The sequence below is a fragment of the Pseudophryne corroboree genome, chromosome 3, assembly GCF_028390025.1.
Source record: "Pseudophryne corroboree isolate aPseCor3 chromosome 3, aPseCor3.hap2, whole genome shotgun sequence".
Lineage (NCBI taxonomy): Eukaryota > Metazoa > Chordata > Amphibia > Anura > Myobatrachidae > Pseudophryne > Pseudophryne corroboree.
The window spans coordinates 578,159,557-578,173,255 of NC_086446.1; the positions used below are offsets into that span (position 1 = coordinate 578,159,557).

The 13,699-nt window shown below is 41.2% G+C and overlaps 1 long non-coding RNA gene across 6 annotated transcripts in view; it reads right to left on the minus strand.

Moving 5' to 3' along the window:
- Positions 1-13,699, minus strand: part of LOC135056344 (uncharacterized) — a 106,360-nt gene that overhangs the window by 31,372 nt on the left and 61,289 nt on the right. For 3 of the 6 annotated variants that reach the window (XR_010243953.1, XR_010243955.1, XR_010243957.1), the window contains exons 2-4: positions 10,325-10,504; positions 5,212-5,268; positions 4,423-4,464 (exon numbers count right to left, since the gene is read on the minus strand). This is a non-coding gene — a long non-coding RNA (uncharacterized LOC135056344). Of the gene's footprint in view, positions 1-2,741; positions 3,259-4,422; positions 4,465-5,211; positions 5,269-10,324; positions 10,505-13,699 lie in introns of those variants that run through there. The other 3 variants (XR_010243956.1, XR_010243952.1, XR_010243954.1) reach the window with 3 other exon arrangements.

Below are 13,699 nucleotides of genomic sequence, written 5' to 3' on the forward strand. Positions count from 1 at the left end.
CCATCTTCAAGGAAAAATGCGTTGACCTCTCATCCAGACTCAAAGAAAGAGGATATAGCGGGAGATCCATCAAAAAAGCCAAACAACAAACCCTATCAACGGCAAGGAATTCCTTAATCTTCTCCAGCAAACAGAATGATGGAGATAAAGCAACATCGGACAGCAAATTGAGATTTGTGGGAACTTTCTGCAGAGAATGGAAGGAAATCAGAGACTCCATCGAAAAACATTGGCCAGTACTTCTTCTAGATGAAGATTTGTACAAAAATCTCGAGACTAAACCCTCCATGAGTTGGAGACGCTCAAGTAATCTAAAAGATCATCTAGTCTCAAGTCATTTTGTTAGTCATCCAACACGACCATCGACTGTCAAGGGATCCTATCCATGCGGAGACTGCAAAGCATGCACCCTTATGAGCAAGACCTCCAATGTTACAGACAGATATGGGAACATAAGAAATATCAATCAGTTCCTCAACTGTAACTCAACAGGGGTGGTTTATTGCCTTGTCTGTACATGTGGACTTCGCTACGTAGGAATGACGACTAGAAAACTGAAACTTCGTATTCTAGAACATGCCGGCACCATAAGGAATAGTGACACGGATCTAGCCAAAATGAGGAAATTAACATCGGTGGCTAGACACTTCCATTACCATCACAAAAGTAACCCCAGAGAGATGGCAGCTTTTGGTTTAGAACAAATCAAATTAGGGATACGAGGAAGAGATCTAACCCAGGAACTCTTGAAAAGAGAATCGGAATGGACTTACAACCTCAACAGTCTGACACCTCACGGTCTCAATGAATACATAAATTATGGGATCTTTTTATAACATACCTAGAATATCCATTCAAACGTTTTCAATAATTTTAAAGAACACATCCATCTAGGTGCTTTCTTCTGTTGCTGATCCATTTATATCATGTAAACTATACAAATTTTCTTTACGCACTCATTATGACTGCGTTACAGTACCATAACATCATACATTTAATAATTATAATCAATATTTAGCATGACACGTACCTTTCTATCATCATTAAGTTAAGTTCTTTGTCTTATCACCTATCTTATAAACAGGTTTCACCTCACAGTGCACTCGCACATGTTTTCTTTAGTGCCTTCCCTCAAACTTGTCATCAGCCCTTCTCATCAGTTTCTTATGCTATATTAATCATAACTATGGGCCCCCACTTTAGGACCCTTAAACACCAAGCACGGTCAAATGACCATGTTATTCAGGTCTAACACACATCCCTAGCGCACACTTCATTATTTCATTTTTTTCCCCCTCTTGTAATCAGCCGAATTATAATTAACACAATTATTTATCACTATGGGTCACAATCCCAGCCTTTTTTTATCAATTAAATCCCTCTTTGTTGTTTGCAAGATACCAGTACACTACAGACACACACAATTTTCACTATTTTTCACTATATTTCACCCTTTCTGTATTCACTTCTCCACTCCATCCTCAACTTTCACCCCTCCCCCCCTTTTTTACTTTATCTCTCAATCATTTCTAAACAGATACAGATTATAGCTTTATATACATATTTATAAGTATAATTGCTTTAAAGCATCAATCAGCAAGTATTTCCCCTTACGTCTTAGCTCCTCCTCACTTCTTATCCTGCTCTCATTATATGGCACACTACCAGTGGCCAAATATATTATCATCGTTTTGTCACAATATTTAGCACATTTATCAATAACAATTTACAATGCTATTTATCTTTACTTATAATTATTATTATTATTTATTTCTATCTTCATTACTATTGTTTTCGTTATATATTATTCATCAATTATTACTATTCTACTCATATATATAATCTCCAGTAAATAATCGTCCTCAATCCCCATCATTGTGATCAACTCTGTCTCTCACCATCATCAGGCCATGTTTTAAGATAACTACAAACTGCTAACTTTATCAGTTTTTCTCTATCCCAACTATCCACGCCTCCACCACTTTTGTACTAATGAGCCACTGAGCGCAGCAACCCTAGCAGCCGTCAGCAGCATCTGCGTCTCCATGACGACCGCTAGATGTATACAATCTCTTCCCTTAACATGCGTCACACGTCAGACGCCACCGAGATTTCTCACAGACACAGCCGAACGGAAAGGCTGTGGAACGCAAAGCGTCCCTATGGCTGTGGAACGCAAAGCGTTCCCATGACTACCGCCGGACGCAGCGCAACGTCATTTCCGGAATCGCCGGTCAAACACGGCGCGTTCATTCCAATCACCTGCGGCCACTCAGGTAATTAAACCTGTATTATATATACCCTCATTCTGAATTATACCAATTACCAGTGAGCAAGCCGACATTGCGGTGAAACGGTCCGTTTAGTCTAGTGGGATCCAGTGGGACTGCGCAGCCCACTCCCAGAAAAGGAATACAAGGGTTCAGTAAGCGCCCTTTTAGGGCAAGAAGATTTTATATCATCTCTCTGTACTTTGCATTTATGTAGCAACCTCCTTTTTACTACTCCTTACTGCTTTATACTCATCAGAATACCTCCTTCATTACACTCCATTTTACTCATATGCATTCATGTGAAATAGGAGCATAACAATCTTATAATAAGAAGTGTACTTATGGGTGGTCTGTACTAAGGAGTGCAAAATCTGCTATTTTTTTCTTCTGAAAGGAAGAGGGAAGTTATCTTTATTATTTATTATTTATTATTATTTTTTATTTTTCATATTGTTGTTTTTTCTCTTTAATTAGTCTAATATGCCTTTTCTGAACACCAATTATCCTAGCCCACTGATATTTATCAGCTAGGAATATATCCATGTGATCCACAACAGATCACTAGCTATTCTAAAGCAGCTTTTTTATACATTATATCAGCCCTCACAAATACAAAACTAGTGTGTTCTGAACTTTTGTTATTTTTCTTGTGTATAAAATGTGATTTAATCTATTACTGGATCATCAACAGCGGTGCATTGTTCTTTGCTCTGTACTAGGTTTTTAAAAAAACGTTATTTTCAGCAAAATATCCCTGTTGCAAGGTTTATCCAAAGCGGTTTTCTGATTTTTCATCTACTAATTGTAATCCAAGATGTCATGATACTTATATAGATTACGTGCATTGACGAGATATCAGGGCCTCTCTTGCCCCTTATCAGCTATATCAGCCAAAGAATTCTTTAATCTTTAACGTCTCTGTCAGATAAGCCTTCCAGTTTCATGCTCTCTCATCCACCAAAAGCCTTTCCGGGTACACGGCTGCCTGAATATAGAGCAGAAGGTGTATAAAAACCCACACAGGCAACATCCCAATACATCTTCTTTCATATTTTTTTCATTTTTTTCATACTTTTTTCATTTTTCATATTTCATTTTTCTATTTCTCATATCACATATACCCTCCCCTTCATTAGAAGCATTTACAAATACAGAGATAACCAAACCAAGGTATTCTATCCCTGGGAATAAAATTAATAACCTGTCATATATCACAGACAGACCTCCTCCCAGTTGATGTATTAATTACAAATAATTTTCACCAACGCGCTTATTCTCACTATATTTTCTTAAACAAATTGTCAAGTAAATCTATATGCATGATTATTTGTAAATATATTTTTACAAACTGTGTCACTTTATTTTTAATACAATTATTAAAAGTTATGTTTTAAATGTCTAATATTTGATGAAGAGTGCCCCAACATAGAGTCTTTCTCCTCTCCTGTGTTAGTGCTTCAAACTTACTGACTCTGGGAGCACCACCGACTAGTAATCAGTACACTTTGTGTACATTATTAGCTTAAAGTCGGTCACAGACCAAGAACCTATATTGGTCCATGTCTGTATCAATAACCAGTTGCGGAACTATCCCCATAAGATTTACATCCGGAGAAGTGTCACCCTCCACAGAGACGGAACGGCTGCCTGAGGTATCAGCTGGGGGAGCACTGGTGAAGAGCGGAGAGGCCGAACAGAAACCCAAGCACACTGTCGGGGAAGAGCAATAGCAGACCAGAGCGGTCCCAGCAGCGGCAACAATAACCGGAGCTGGCAGGTACCGAGAGACCTCCGCTCTATTATGCTACAAGTCTTCCAGCTATTAACCGGAGTTAATAGTGAAAACACCTAAGGTCTGTGAGCAATTGCACCTAACACCGCACCCAGAATATATATATATAGTGACATATATTTATAGGATAATATAGAAACACTTCCTATAAACTCACAGAATATTATAGCCTTGAGGAACTGCTATAACCATACTGGTTACTAGGAAAAGTATTGACACTATCAGAGACTGTCCATGGGAATAACACTCAAAGAAGATGGATTTTCTTTATAGTACAGACCTTTTCTAATGTATTTATTCAACACTATTATATATATATATATATATATAAGTAACTACAGAGGAATATAATATTACCGTCAGAATAGACTTTGAGATTCATGTGAGACTTGTTTCCTCCTATGAAAGAGTAAATAATATATAAATCTCAGGAAAAGACATAGAATTTACAGTGACATCTGAAGTATAACTCAGTATAGCAACAAACAGAAAACACTTAGTAGCAGTTTGTATATTTACAGTGGATACAAACTAGAAATATACCTATCAACAGAAGATATTTGGATACAAGTAACCATTAATATTTAGACAAACCCTTCAGGTTATTGTCAATTCAACAACCAGGATTACAAGTACAATACAGAGGAAAGGAATTTAGCTCAATGGAAATTACCCTTTCAGAAGAAGATATATATATATATCCCAAGTGACTAGTCATTATAAGGAAGAGTTGAAAGTGCAAGACGTATATATATATGCATATATATAAATAGACTATAACTAAAACACAAACTGTTGTTATATAATATTTATGATATAACTATTGTGGATAGTTATTATAATATGTACTCTGGAAAGTGTAGTTTGAAGATAGTAAACTGTATTTGTCAGAATAGGAGTTATGCATACAGGTATAGTTTAGTATAAAGTTTTAGTCAACTATATTGCATAGGTGATTATCATTAATAAGTATCTGAGGGGATAAAAAGATATATTAAATGTATATGTATTATTACGATACATTGGTCATAATCTACAACTGTTTCATTGTACAATATACTATATATATATATATATATATATAAGCATTTAGTAAAGAGAGTTATTTGAACTTACTTTGAATGAGTTTATTTGAAATGAACTTACCTGGACATCGATCGGAGAACCTGGGATGTACATCTCAGAGGTAATAAATATCTTAACCTGTAAAATAATAAATACTACTCATAAGGTTTCCCAGACTTATCCTATACTGTAATATTATCTATCAAAAGTCTGGGTGGAGGCACTAAACTTAGGGTTACACATTGGAGGCACTGAGCTGAGATACGAACAAATAGAAAAAATGGAGATCAGTGGAGAAGATATTTATAGCTGGTGTAGAAGTAAGGGGGTGGATGTACAGAAAAGTGTGAGTATTATGGGAAATTTAGTGGATGTTACGGAGGAAGATATTATCAGTGAAATAAAAAAGATGTATGGAGTGAAACAAGCACATATTATAGATAGGTGGAAAGATGTTAGTGAAGAACCATGTGCAATCTTAATAAGTAATGATAATCAATTAGATGAATCGCTAATCCCAGCTAATATTTTAATAGAAAGGATACCTGGTAGGAGATTGCAAGTAAGGTGGCCAGTGGATAAGTATGCAGATAGAGGAGAGCAAGCTATAATGAAAGAAGATAGTAAAGTTGAAAGTACTAGAGCAGGTTGTTACCATCATACTAGTAATACATCTGAAGAAACATCAATGGGTGAAGAAAATATAAATCCCCAAGTGGAGAATGTAATGGATAAAGTGGTTAGCCACTTTGAAAGATGGCATTATGAAGGAGGATATAGAAGACTGAGGATATTTTCAGGAGTAATCCCAATTCCAACTGGAGAAGAGAGCTATGATGTATGGAGGGAGGCGGCAATACAGCATTCCGAGGAGTGGAGGTGCCCGGAGCATATTAAAAAACAGAGAATTGTGGAAAGCTTGAGGGGACCCGCGATGGGAATCATTCATGCTACTAGGAGAAGTAATTCCAATGCTACTTTAAAAAATTATTTTGAAGCTCTGGACTACTCTTTTGGTACATTAGAAGATGTGGGAGATCTGCTGTCGTGGTTAAATCAGACTTACCAAGAACCTACCGAAACCCTCACCAGTTATATATATCGTTTAGACAAAATTCTTTATAAATTGTTAGATAAAGGAGGGATTAATCCCTCAGAAATTGATGCTATGCGACTAAAGTACATATTGAGAGGAGCTATGACCACAAATCCTGTAGCTCAAAGATTACGATGTAATATGCCCAGGGATCCTCCTCCTACTTTAGGAGAATTGATACGAGAAGTTAAATTGGAAGAAGTGCAAATTGAAAACCGAGAAAAAAATCTAAAAAGAGTCAAAGTTATTGTTCCTACCTCTGGAGTCCCTTCTGTTAATGAACATTTATTAAAAGCCATAGAGGAACAAAATAAGAAATTAGATAAGCTAATTTCTTTACAGAGTACCTCATCTTCAAACGCTAGGATACCGCAGTTGGGCAGGGGGAGAGGCTTCAGTAGAAGACAAGATAATATAAGAAACTTCACTTGTTATAGATGTGGACAATTAGGACATCGTTCTTTTGAATGTATTCAGAACGAAAGTACCAGTGTACGTGAGAACAGTACTGAGTTGCGGTCCGCATCTAGGACGGAAAACAGGCAAGGGACGTCGATGAACCCTGCATCGACTCCCAGATTATAAATGTATGCGCAATGGGGAGTACTCAGTGGTCTAACCTTGTTCCCAGTGGAATAATTGGAAAAGCGCCAATGGTACCGGCTTTAATAAACGGGAAAGAGTGTCAAGTATTATTGGACAGTGGATCACAGGTGTCAATTATATTCGAAAGTTGGTACCGACAATATCTTTCTGATGTACAACTAATGCCTTTTGATGGACTGGTAATATGGGGTCTGAGCGACCAAAAATACCCTTATCTCGGGTATGTGACCACTCACATCGAATTTATGGATGATAGCACCGAGTGCCAAACTGCCCTTCCTTTTTTAGCCTTAGTGTGTCCAGACTCTCCATCAGACCAGGGAGTGGTATCTATTATAGTGGGGACAAATTCCCATCTCTTTAAAACCCTGGCTAGGTGGTGTATACAGCAAGACCCTATAAAGCAAATTATTTCAACGACTGAAAATGGAGTATCGTGCCAGAAGGAGATACTGGAGAATGACCAATATACTATCACGAGCTCAGTTCATGCTGCCAGCAAGATTGAAGAATGTTTCCAAGGAAGTGACCTGTCTGCTACGGACAGGGATAAATTGATTGAAGAAATGCTATTAAGGGAATCTGTTTTCTCCTTTGGAGAGTGGGACCTAGGTACTGCCACTGAGGTAGAACATCGAATTAGATTAAGGGATGATACCCCTTTCCGAGAGAGATCTAGGAGGTTAGCACCTGCTGATTTTGAGGACGTGAGACAACATTTGAAACATCTTTTGGAAAATCAGGTGATTGCTGAATCGGAAAGTCCTTATGCTTCTCCAATTGTGGTAGCCCGGAAAAAAAATGGTAACATTCGATTGTGTATTGACTATCGTACTCTAAATAATCGCACCATTGAGGATCAGTACACTGTACCTAAAGTGGAAGAAGCGTTGGACTGTCTTCAAGGGAGTAGATGGTTCTCGGTTCTGGACATGCGCTGTGGTTATTACCAAATCCCTATGCATCCGGATGACCGTGCTAAAACAGCGTTTTTGTGTCCCATTGGTTTCTTCGAATTCCTTAAGATGCCCCAAGGTATCAAGGGGGCTCCAGCAACATTTCAGAGGACTATGGAGAAGATCATTGGAGACATGTGCTACCGTGAAGTCCTAGTTTACCTTGATGATGTTATAGTATTTGGCAGGACATTGGAGGAGCATAATGCACGATTACTAAAAGTATTAGATAGATTACAGAAGAGAGGTCTGAAGCTGTCTATCGACAAATGCCGATTGTGTCAAACAGCCGTCCGATATTTGGGTCATATTGTCAGCAGAGAAGGAATATCAACTGATCCAGATAAGATAGCAGCCGTACAGGAGTGGCCTAGACCATTGAATTTAAAAGATCTACGTTCATTTTTGGGATTTAGTGGATACTACCGCCGGTTTGTACCCCAATATTCAAAAGTTTCCCGCCCATTGACAGAATTGACTAAGGGATATCCGCCTGTTGGTCGAGGTCGCTCTTCCAATGGAAAGTATTTTAAGCCCCAAGAAGAGTTTGGAGATAGATGGACAGATCAGTGTGAAGATGCTTTTCAGAGACTCAAGTATCTACTGACCCATTCTCCTATTTTAGCATACGCCAATCCTAACTTACCATATGAACTACACATTGATGCTTCTATTGAAGGACTTAGGGGAGTGTTGTATCAACAACAAAATCAACAGTTACGGCCCGTAGCTTATATTAGTAGAGGATTATCCAGCAGTGAGAAGAATTATGCCGTACATAAATTGGAATTCTTGGCATTAAAGTGGGCGGTGGTGGAAAAATTCCACGATTATCTATATGGAGTAAAGTTTACGGTACATACGGATAATAATCCCCTGATATACATCAATTCTACTGCCAAGTTAGATGCGACTGGACATCGATGGTTAGCGGCACTGTCTAATTATAATTTCAGTCTAAAATATAAGCCTGGACTTCAAAATATCGATGCTGATGCTCTGTCTAGATTGCCGCATCTTCCCACCACTAGCTCAAATGATGAGTGGATCGAATTACCGGCACCAGCTCTTCAAGGTCTTTGTCATCAGATTTCTATTTTACAGAACTCTAATACTGAAGCTGTTAGTGCATTAGGAGCATCGGGAGCTGCTCTTCCACTAATGTACTGTTGGATATCCAAAACCGAAATGGGTGACCTGTCTGTGTTAACTCAAGATCAAATAAAACAAGCTCAATACCATGACCCAGATTTAGGAGTTATTATCCGATATCTCAAGAATCCAACAAATAGGATAAGTTATCAAAATATGTCTCAAAAAGTTAAGGTACTGTTTAAACAACGAATCAGGTTATTTTTAAAGCACGGGATGCTATACCGAAGAACAAGGACTAATAGTGGTACCTTTAAACTTCAATTAGTGATGCCGGCAACTTTTGTCCCTATGATTTTAAAAGCCCTTCATGACAATCATGGTCATTTAGGCTATGAAAAGACCCAACATTTAGTAGCTGAACTATATGGCCCTATATGAATCAGGACATTGAAAAGTACTGTCATAATTGCACCAACTGCATCCTAAGGAAAACTTTACCACAACATGCAGCACCCTTGGGTCATTTACAAAGCTCTGGGCCTATGGACCTTATATGTATAGATTTCCTCTCATTTAAAGGTCCCAATGGGCAAGATAGTAACATCCTTGTCATTACCGACCATTTTACCAGGTATTATGAACAAATTGTATCCAGCGCTCTACTTGTGTGGATAAACACTGTGGCAGCAAAATTGTGGTGGAGGTTAAACCCAATACCTCTTTAAAGATATATAACATAAGGGTACACAATTGCGCCTGAATATGTGGTGGTAATGGTTGTAATACTAAATGACAAGTATACACTGTATATATGAAGAATAAGTGTATTTATTCTAAAACAAAATGACAGAAAGAGAATAAATGGAAAAAGATGTGAAAAAATAGAAAATTAATACATTAATGAAAGAGTGTATATATATATATATATATATATATATATATATATATATATGTATATGAAAGAATTCTATACATATGTATACTTTGGTCCGCAGTCCAGTACAATAGAGTGTGGCGTCCCACCTCGTTTAATTGTGCTCAAACTTCTACCACAATGTGTGGAGGGGTATATACAACACAGTCCCAGAGGAGCTCGTTCAGTAATATATGGGGGTCACGGTCAAAGAGTCTGTTGCAGCAGCTTGATCCTGTCTTGAGAGGGAGGGGGGGTGAGGTGATCTTCTGACGGTGCTAGCAAATGAAGGGGTACCCCAGGTGGCTATGCGGGAGGGATGAGTTGCAGGAGATAGGTAATTATTGGCTCTGGACTCGCCGCTCTCTGACTCGGTCTGTGGCTGCGGAAGGCGCCCGTGTAGACAGGCGTCTGCCGCCGGCCAGATCCGAGGAGTGCGGTCGTGTCTCTGGGGGGGAAAGTGTCACTGACTTCGAGACCCGGAGCGGGACTGTCCGCAGTGCACCTCCCCACTTACAGAGCCCTTACCTTGTTCTTCTGTGCTCGATTCCCAACTTCCGCTGTCACCTTGCTTCCTTGTCAGTCTTGCAGCTTTTCGTCCGGTTTCACTTTCACTTTCCTGTACCTCGCGGTCACGTGACCTGTTCCTGTTCCTCAGCAGTCTTCAGCGCCGTGGGTGATGAATGTGTCCAGAAATAGAGAGCTCTGCTGTGTTGAATATGATTAAGGCAGTCTGTTTGAAACGGTGTCCTGTTAGCTCATTACTCAAGAAGCTCATTACTCAAGAAGCCATCACTACACTTGCCAGGCTTCCTGCAGCAGCAGCTGTAGTGTAGTGATGGCTTCTTGAGTAATGAGCTAACAGGACACCGTTTCAAACAGACTATGCATGCACAATAAGAAAAATAAGATTTTACTCACCGGTAAATCTATTTCTCATAGTCCGTAGTGGATGCTGGGAACTCCGTAAGGACCATGGGGAATAGCGGCTCCGCAGGAGACTGGGCACAACTAAAGAAAGCTTTAGGACTACCTGGTGTGCACTGGCTACTCCCTCTATGACCCTCCTCCAGACCTCAGCTAGGATACTGTGCCCGGAAGAGCTGACACAATAAGGAAAGGATTTGGAATCCCGGGTAAGACTCATACCAGCCACACCAATCACACCGTATAACTCGTGATATTATACCCAGTTAACAGTATGAAATATATCTGAGCCTCACTAACAGATGGCTCATAACAATAACCCTTTAGTTAGGCAATAACTATATACAAGTATTGCAGACAATCCGCACTTGGGACGGGCGCCCAGCATCCACTACGGACTACGAGAAATAGATTTACCGGTGAGTAAAATCTTATTTTCTCTGACGTCCTAGTGGGTGCTGGGAACTCCGTAAGGACCATGGGGATTATACCAAAGCTCCCAAACAGGCGGGAGAGTGCAGATGACTCTGCAGCACCGAATGAGCAAACTCAAGGTCCTCCTCAGCCAGGGTATCAAACTTGTAGACTTTTGCAAAAATGTTTGAACCCGACCAAGTAACAGCTCGGCAAAGTTGTAAAGCCGAGACCCCTCGGGGAGCCGCCCAAGAAGAGCCCACTTTCCTCGTGGAATGGGCTTTTACAGATTTAGGGTGCGGCAGTCCAGCCGCAGAATGTGCAAGTTGAATCGTGCTACAGATCCAGCGAGCAATAGTCTGCTTAGAAGCAGGAGCACCCAGCTTGTTGGGTGCATACAGGATAAATAGCGAGTCAGTTTTCCTGACTCCAGCCGTCCTGGAAACATATATTTTCAGGGCCCTGACTACGTCCAGTAACTTGGAGTCCTCCAAGTCCCATGTAGCCGCAGGCACCACAATAGGTTGGTTCACATGAAAAACTGATACCACCTTAGGAAGGAATTGGGAACGAGTCCTCAATTCCGCCCTATCCATATGAAAATCAGATAAGGGCTTTTGCATGACAAAACCGCCAATTCTGATACACGCCTGGCCGACGCCAAGGCCAACCGCATGACCACTTTCCACGTGAGGTATTTAAGCTCTACGGATTTAAGTGGCTCAACCCAATGCGACTTCAGGAAATCCAACACCACGTTGAGATCCCACGGTGCCACTAGAGGCACAAACGGGGGCTGAATATGCAGCACTCCCTTAACAAAAGTCTGAACTTCAGGCAGTGAAGCCAGTTCTTTTTGGAAGAAAATGTACAGAGCCGAAATCTGGACCTTAATGTAACCCAATTTTAGGCCCGTAGTCACTCCTGACTGTAGGAAGTGCAGAAATCGACCCAGTTGAAATTCCTCCGGTTGGGGCCTTCCTGGCCTCACACCAAGCAACATATTTTTGCCATATGCGGTGATAATATTTTGCGATCACATCTTTCATAGCCTTAATCAGCGTAGGAATGACTTCCTCCGGAATGCCTTTTTCCTTTAGGATCCGGTGTTCAACCGCCATGCCGTCAAACACAGCCGTGGTAAGTCTTGGAACAGGCAGGGCACTTGCTGCAGCAGGTCCTGTCTGAGCGGCAGAGGCCATGGGTCCTCTGAGATCATTTCTTGAAGTTCTGGGTACCAAGCTCTTCTTGGCCAATCCGGAACCACGAGTATAGTTCTTACGCCTCTCCTTCTTAGTATTCTCAATACCTTGGGTATGAGAGGCAAAGGAAGGAACACATACACCGACTGGTACACCAACGGTGTTACCAGAGCGTCCACAGCTATCGCCTGAGGGTCCCTTGACCTGGCGCAATATCTTTTTAGCTTTTTGTTGAGGCGGGACGCCATCATGTCCACCTGTGGCCTTTCCCAATGGTGTACAATCATTTGGAAGAATTCTGGATGAAGTCCCCACTCTCCCGGGTGGAGGTCGTGCCTGCTGAGAAAGTCTGCTTCCCAGTTGTCCACTCCGGGAATGAACACTGCTGACAGTGCTAACACATGATTTTCCGCCCATCGGAAAATCCTTGTGGCTTCTGCCATCACCATCCTGCTTCTTGTGCCGCCCTGCTGGTTTACATGGGCGACCGCCGTGATGTTGTCTGACTGGATCAGCACCGGCTGGTGTTGAAGCAGGGTCTAGCCTGACATAGGGCATTGTGAATGGCCCTTAGTCCCAGAATATTTATGTGTAGGGAAGTCTCCTGACTTGACCATAGTCCTTGGAAGTTTCTTCCCTGTGTGACTGCCCCCCAGCCTCGAAGGCTGGCATCTGTGGTCACCAGGACCCAGTCCTGTATGCTGAATCTGCGGCCCTCTAGAAGATGAGCACTCTGCAGCCACCACAACAGCGACACCCTGGCCCTTGGAGACAGGGTTATCAGCCGATGTATCTGAAGATGCGACCCGGACCACTTATCCAACAGATCCCACTGGAAGATCCTTGCATGGAACCTACCGAATGGAATTTCTTCGTAAGAAGCTACCATCTTTCCCAGGACTCGCGTGCATTGATGCACCGACACCTGTATTTGTATTAGGAGGTCTCTGACTAGAGATGACAACTCCTTGGCCCTCTCCTCCAGGAGAAACCCTTTTTCCTGTTCTGTGTCCAGAACCATACCCAGGAACAGTAGACGCGTCGTAGGAACCAGCTGCGACTTTGGACTATTCAGAATCCAGCCGTGCTGTTGTAGCAGTTTCCGAGATAGTGCTACTCCGACGAACAACTGCTCCCTGGACCTCGCCTTTATAAGGAGATCGTCCAAGTACGGGATAATTATAACTCCCTTTTTTCGAAGGCGTATCATCATTTCGACCATTACCTTGGTAAATACCCTCGGTGCCGGGGACAGACCAACGGCAACGTCTGGAATTGGTAATGACAGTCCTGTACCACAATTTTGAGGTACTCCTGGTGAGGAGGGTAAATGGGGACATGCAGGCAAGCATCCTTGATG